We start from the raw sequence: 7154 nt of genomic DNA, 5'->3' as shown, positions 1-7154 counted from the left end.
ATTAAACAAACTTGCCATAAGACACCTTAACATAAGAACATTTTAAGGCCTTATAGAAAAAGACATATACAAGGCAATTGGCTTTTATTTAGCAATATGATTAGGACAAGGCTTTAAGAGTGACCCGAATGCACAGTTGGAAACATCCTTCTGCAATAATGATTGCAGACCCTACAACACATAGAATTTTCAGAAGATGGACTAAAAAGTAAACATAAACATCACCCTGGAAATTTTTTGCACAAGTCCAAAGCAAATATTCCCCATCTGGATTTCCCTTTGTGCAACCATGGATATAAACCAGAGTAAAAGCAATCACTCTGTAATCCCTCAAGTCCTTAAGCAAAGAATACATGCAATTTGCTTTTCTAGATACAAAAATACAAAAAAGCAAACTCTGATTCGGAGCAGGTGTCAATGCTTAAGTGGATCATAAATCATAATTAAATACAAACAGGGCCTTATCTCACCTTTTGATCTTGGTTTTTCATTTTACAGACAAGATGAAACGGTAAAAATCCCTGAATGAATTATGTTCCATTGGAAAATGTGTAGTTGTCCCTTTGGTTCTTGATGGAGATCAGTAAAATTGCAACAGACTTCACCATCTGTTTACATATACTTAGGCGTGGTCTTACTCTGGTACTGTACAATGAAGAAACACAACCGAATCACAAAAAATGCAAAGTGAAGGCCTACAACTTGCATTTGAAAAATCAATTATGAGCTGTAACAACAGACCTAAGAAGATGAACAAATAAAATATAATGATTTCCTTCCTCCTGGGGTTGATGTGACACTAAATGGAAAAAAATATATAATAAGTACTCTCTGAACATGTCGCATAAATGCATGATATTAACAGCCATCTTTATTTTTCCTGCATCGTTTAGCTCATTAATTTGTATCTGGACTTCAAAAGATTAGCGAACCATTTTTAATGGTGAAATAATTATTTTCAAAGTTAAATTGATATACACTCATAAGGAAAAATGATTATTTCTAACGGGTAAAATTACTTCTAAAATTTGGTTTCAGGTCAAAATTCCTTCTAGAAGGTGTTCTACCAAAATATATCAGGAGAGGGCAGTAATGTTTCATGCTTTAATTTAAACAGGCGAGAAATAGTCATTTCAATTTTTCATTGCAAATCAAAGCATAATTATAAGCTAATGTCCTCTCCTGCCACCAACCTCAAAGGTCATCAGAGTATGTTCTATAAATGGAAAGAAATTGTTAGTTTTAATTACATGTAAAATTAGTATTGTATGCTCTGGTGATGTCTATTTCTTTTTGGTTTTACTCTCCATCTTCGAAATGAATAAGATGTTGTAGGTGATAAAATATCCTTCGTGAATTAAATTCTATGCATTGTATTATAGTTTAACTTGAATATATGATTTATTATCCTCATAATTTAAATCACTTCAAATTAAATTACTGTTTTGTACCTTCTGCATTTTTCAATGAAGACATTTAAATTTACTTGAGTGAAATAAGACTTTAAAAAGCAATATTCAGTTTTTTGTAAGTCAGGTTTCTTTTTACAGTTCAAATTGTCTGAAAGAACTAAAAGTTGTCCATTTTGCCTAGGTATTCACTCAGCGGAGTGAGTGAATTGCGCAAGTGTTTGAATGATGTCTCTCTTAGAATGTTAAAAGTGGAGCACACTTAGTTTGCATGTAAGATGCATTTGGAGGAGGAGGGTATTGATGCATATTGAAATAACCCTCTTGAGACTGAGACGCACAGTGCCCAAGACTAAATTCTCAGGTAAGCAATGCACGTGGGGTTGTCTGCTGCATTTGTGTACCAACACTCCAATTCAAATCAAATTTCACAGAACTAGAAACAGTAGATGGAAACCACAATATGGCAGATTTCAGATCAACTCAGACAAGAGCTTTGTAACAATTAGAATAGCTGAATTGAATGAAAGGTTCCATGAGAAACGAAGTTGACCTAAGCTTCAAAGCATGGATAGTCAGTGATGAAAGACGGAGGTACGGTAGTTAGGTGGTCTTTAAGTCATTTTGCAAATTCAGAACGTTGTAAAGTCAACACATACTTGCTGAGCTTCTGCTAGATTCAAGGCACTGTCTCTGTGGACTTCTAGTAACTTCGTTTGGGCCCATCCCAGAGTTTACATTTGAAGAAATAAGCAACAAGTTTTCCTGTTTCTTCCAAGCTGGAATTGACTCATACTTCTGAACACTTCTGGTTTCTGAATAAATAAGTACAAGTGATAACAAAGAAAACTGCAGAACACACTTCGGGAGGCCGAGGCGGGTGGATCACGAGGTCAAGAGATCAAGACCATCCTGGTCAAACCCCGTCTCTACTAAAAATACAAAAAATTAGCTGGGCATGGTGGCACGTGCCTGTAGTCCCAGCTACTCAGGAGGCTGAGGCAGGAGAATTGCCTGAACCCAGGAGGCGGAGGTGAGCGGATATCATGCCATTGCACTCCAGCCTGGGTAACAAGAGCAAAGCTCCGTCTCAAAAAAAAAAAAAGAAGAAAAGAAAGAAAACTGCAGAATGAATTAATCCTTATTTCGCTTTCTCTGGTGACTCATTGGGTCCATGGGAGCGGGAGCGAAGTAAAGAACAAATTGGTGTCTGCCCCATCTAAACTCCCAACCTATTTTCAAATATTTGGTGTATTCCTGTAAAGTTTCCTTTTCCCTGAAATGAATTTGCATCATTATTCATCAGCCTGTTTTCTGTTGAAACTGCCTGTTTTTGAAGCTCAAGTGTTGAGTCTCCTTTCATCTCATAGCTTCTGGTCCTTGTGCAAGGTTTGTTTCCTAAAATTACTTCTCCGTGTCACTGCCCACCTGGTCTTCCTGCACACAGCCCCGTGGCCACAGAAGGTCTTCAGTTCGACTTCAGTCCTGTGTCTGTTGCTTCAGGGTGCAGGTCGGATGTCCTGGAGTCCTTTCCAAGTGGCCAGCACTCTGGGACATCCCCGAAGTGAATCTGCAAATCAGCTCTACATGCTGAACACCTGACGTGAACCAGTCATCCACGTCAGGCCTTAAGGGAGTTATTTCATATTCTCCACAAGTCTCAGAAGTTATTTACAAACACTAATTAGTGATAAATATCAGGAACCCCAACCAATAAAACTGATCTGGGAACTGAGCCTGCCATATCCCACACCAGTTTGGTTGAACAACAAACAAAAAACAAACATGAATGTGTTTATCAACCAAAATTTTTAGTAGTTAGTAAATGAGTCTAGGGATAATTTGTTTCACTAGCACTATTGAAGGAGTCCTAAAAAACAGATCAGAAGTAAAACAGATCCAAATCAATATTTCAATTAATTTCAGTCCCCTGGTTTGGTTCAACAAAGCAATGTTACTGTTAACAATTCGTAGGTATACAAAACACAGCTGAGAAACAACACTTCCCATATTTAAAGTGGAATAAAATCACTTATCTACCTCATAGAAATAGTTTACAAAATATATAAGCTTATTGTAACCTCTAGCTCCTGGTAAATGCTTACTAAGTGTCGGTTGCCGATAAGATTAGCATTATCACCAGGATGTCACTCCTGAGCCCAGGCATTTGTGTCTCTTCATTTACTTCAGGATCTTTGTGCCTGTGACGGTGCCTGGCACATAACATATACTCAGGAAATCGTTGTTGGATAGAGCAGTGCTCCCACGGAGTGTGTGGCCCGAGCTAAGTGACTCAACCTCCTTCTACCACACTTCCTTCATCTGAAAATGAAGATAAGGGTATTACTGACCTCAGGGTTATTGTGAGGATTGAGAAAATGCTTATAAAATACTTAGAAAAGCCCTTGAAATACAGTAAGGGGTAAATAGTTGTTAGCTACAATTATTATATCCCTATAGTGTGGAAAAATAATAATTTAGGATAAAATAGTCATTCATTTAAAATACATTCAGGACTACCTTATAATCACTTACCGTGTGACCTGTTACAAATCAGAAAATCAAGTCTCCAAGATTTATGTGACTTTTCCAAGGTAACTCACAAAGCTCTCTAAGTAACAACCCCAGGACTCAAAACAATGTTTTTCTGATTCTCCAAATACCATTCTTCAGCACGGGGCCACATTACACTTGGTCTTCTGTAGGTTTGTTTTAAAATAAAGTATACAATTCATTTACATGATTGGCTAATAATTTAAGTGGTGGCTGATATGAATTAATCTAAAAGAGATGTAACGTGCGTCTATTTACCCCACAGCATTCTCTAATCTTATTTTACCTTGCAGGCAGCCATTTAGCACCAGGTGAAATTCAAGCCCACGAACAACCCACTGGTCTGAGCCACGCTTGGACCCACAGTATAGCTGAGCCATCCTCAAAATCCAACTGGCTGTTACCACGTAGGTAACACAGAGAGGAGAAGACACCAAGCGTGGACTTCACTGTGTATGTATTTAATCTGAGAAATTGTTCCCAAAGCAGGAGGGGGTTTGAAATCCAGAAAAAGAGAAAGAGAAAGATTTATTAGGTTGGTGCAAAAGTAGCTGTGGTTTGTGCCATCACTTTTAAGGGCAAAAACCACAATTACCTTTGCACAAATCTAATAGATCTCCAACTGACAGTGTAGAAATTCGATAGCTTCATGAGACAATGGTCTGGCCAGAGTATGGTAGGTGTGATAATTTTTGTCCTTGCAAGCTTATGGCGGCTCATCTAGTGCTATTTCTTAGACTAGAGCTTCTCTTTATTATAGGACTTTTCCTGTTATATTCTCCTCAACCTAGAGGAAACTTTGTGATCTTTCTCTGGCCAATTCACCCCCATGCGACTTTGGTTTCCAACAGACTAGAAGCTGAGTCTTATGACCTGACTAACAATTTTAGATTTGACCAATTTTTCTATTCTTAGGAGACATGGCAAATGGTCCTTGGCACCCTTTTCTCATTTTCCCTGGACTTTGTATCCTGGGGTCTTCTTATCTCTTTCGGAGCAAGGGCATAGCAGTGCCATGGGTTCAAGGCATTGATTTTTTAAAGGAAGAATGTTCTGCATAGCATTTTAAAAATACCATCTATCTGAGATCTCTTAATAATCTACAATCAATAAAATAATTTCTTAACTAACATAAGTTTACATGTTCTCTTCACCATTGTGGAAATACATGGGGGAGATGAGGAAGCAAGCAGGTGTTATCAAAACCTGAACTCCAAAGCATGTCATTACATTGTTCAATAGGCTTATTCTTACTCCATGCCGGGCTGTTCAGGCACAGATGCAGTAGAGTTGCCTGTGTTAAGAAAAAAGCCCATATCATGGCTCATAATGGCAGATAGCTAAGAAAAATGCCTGGTTAATGTTTAATTTTCTAAAAGCAAAAAGGAAGAAAGTTTTCTTATTAACTAAACTTAAGCAAATTCAGATACACTTTGAAGTATTAATAATTACTGATACTAAAGTGCATTCATCTGTTTAAAACTGTGCTACGTATTTTTCCTGAGTTTTTGAATGCAAACACAGCCAGCCAAATGGCAAATTAAAACTATGGTTTCCCAGAGAACTTATTAGATGTGTTTTGTCTACCACTGACTCATTATAAATATTTTGGAAATTGCTGCACCATTCCTGCTTTCATTTCAACATAGAAGATCTCAGATTTGTTGATTCCTAAATGGGAATTAAATTTTGCAAGATGAGAAAATTATGTAAAATGGTTTCATTTAAAATATTGGGAGTATGTGTGGTCTTGCTAGGAACAGATATGAACTTGCAATAAAATTTAAAATGTCATGTGGGGGTATTGCCCTGCACGTTTCTAAATTTTCTGGTTATTTGTTTAATGTAATTTAATGGAGACCTTTACGGACCACACTGGTGTTCTTCAGCCCTTTCTGTCTCACATATTCCTTTATCAAACTTTCACCCACCAGGTAACAGAGGCAAGACTCATGGGAACTAACATATATTGTCTAGTATTTGCTAGTGTGCTAAGCATTTGTGTTTGTTAATTTTTAATCCCACGAAGTGAGGATAATTATTTTCTTCAGTTTAAAGGTCTAAGAATTGAAGTAAAGATACATTGAACCTTGGCTGGTAAGTGGCAGATGTTAGATATTTAGCTCAGAGTCTGCATCTCTGTACCTTTACTGAAGATTTTGCTAAGAGGCTAGAAATGTAAAAATTAAAAAATTTTCTGTCGTGGAGAAAAATGTTAGAAGACAACATATAGACACAAAAGTAAAACAAATAGCAGCATGATTACTTTTAAAATACATGGAGCTCCTCTTGCATTCCATCCGCTATACTGGGCACTTTGCATTCATTGTCTCATCTAACTACCAGTAGGAATGATCTCAATGGGAATAATCTCAATGGGAGTGTTGGAAAAAAGTGCCTAGCTCATCTTTGCTTCTTCTCATGCCTCCTGGTATTATAACAGCCCAAATAAGCTGAAAGCTCAGTAATTAGCACTTACCCACGTCTCCAGTCCAGATATTCCTTATTATTATATATTGTATGGATCTTTAGGATATAAGCTATTTAAATGATGTTGCCTATAAAATACCTATTAGAATTTATTTCTGAAATCAAGATTTCATGAGGAGAGATGAAAATTATTTTAATAAATGTTACCTTTTTATGTACCCACTGACCACCAGAAAACAAAATACAAATTAATTTGTTTGCTCTTGATCATTCACAAACTTATCCAAAAAAAGGATGGTATTTTTTTTTTCCTGATAAGCTGACCATTGTGCATTCCTTTCCTCTCTTACTTTAAGGTGATGGGATGGAGCAGGTTCCATTATGTTCCATCTCGGCTTAATCCCTTGCTGTTACAAGAAGTGGAAAATGCAATTAAATGTACTTCTGAAACCTTCCCCTAGAGTGCTGTTTACAATATTGCCTGCATTAAACAGGCTGAGCACGGTGATGCAGACACTTCTCTTTGCATCTGGTGGCTTTATGAAGCTTTGGGAAACCCGTTTGTAAATTAAAGTGTTTCCTCAGCAGCTCTAAGAATAAATCCCAGTTTGTTAGAAAAAAAATAGATAGTTTAAATAAACACTCTCATGAGTTTTATTTGGAGTAGGGTTTCAGACTGGGAGGGCTAGCAGGAGACTCCACGGGGCTAAATTTGGGTTCCATTTTTCTCAAAAAAAAAAAGTGAAATTTTAATAGTAGCAC

The sequence above is a fragment of the Callithrix jacchus genome, chromosome 1, assembly GCF_049354715.1.
Source record: "Callithrix jacchus isolate 240 chromosome 1, calJac240_pri, whole genome shotgun sequence".
In the NCBI taxonomy this organism is placed as follows: domain Eukaryota; kingdom Metazoa; phylum Chordata; class Mammalia; order Primates; family Cebidae; genus Callithrix; species Callithrix jacchus.
The sequence above is the reverse complement of the archived record's forward strand: the minus strand, read 5'-3'. Positions refer to the sequence as shown.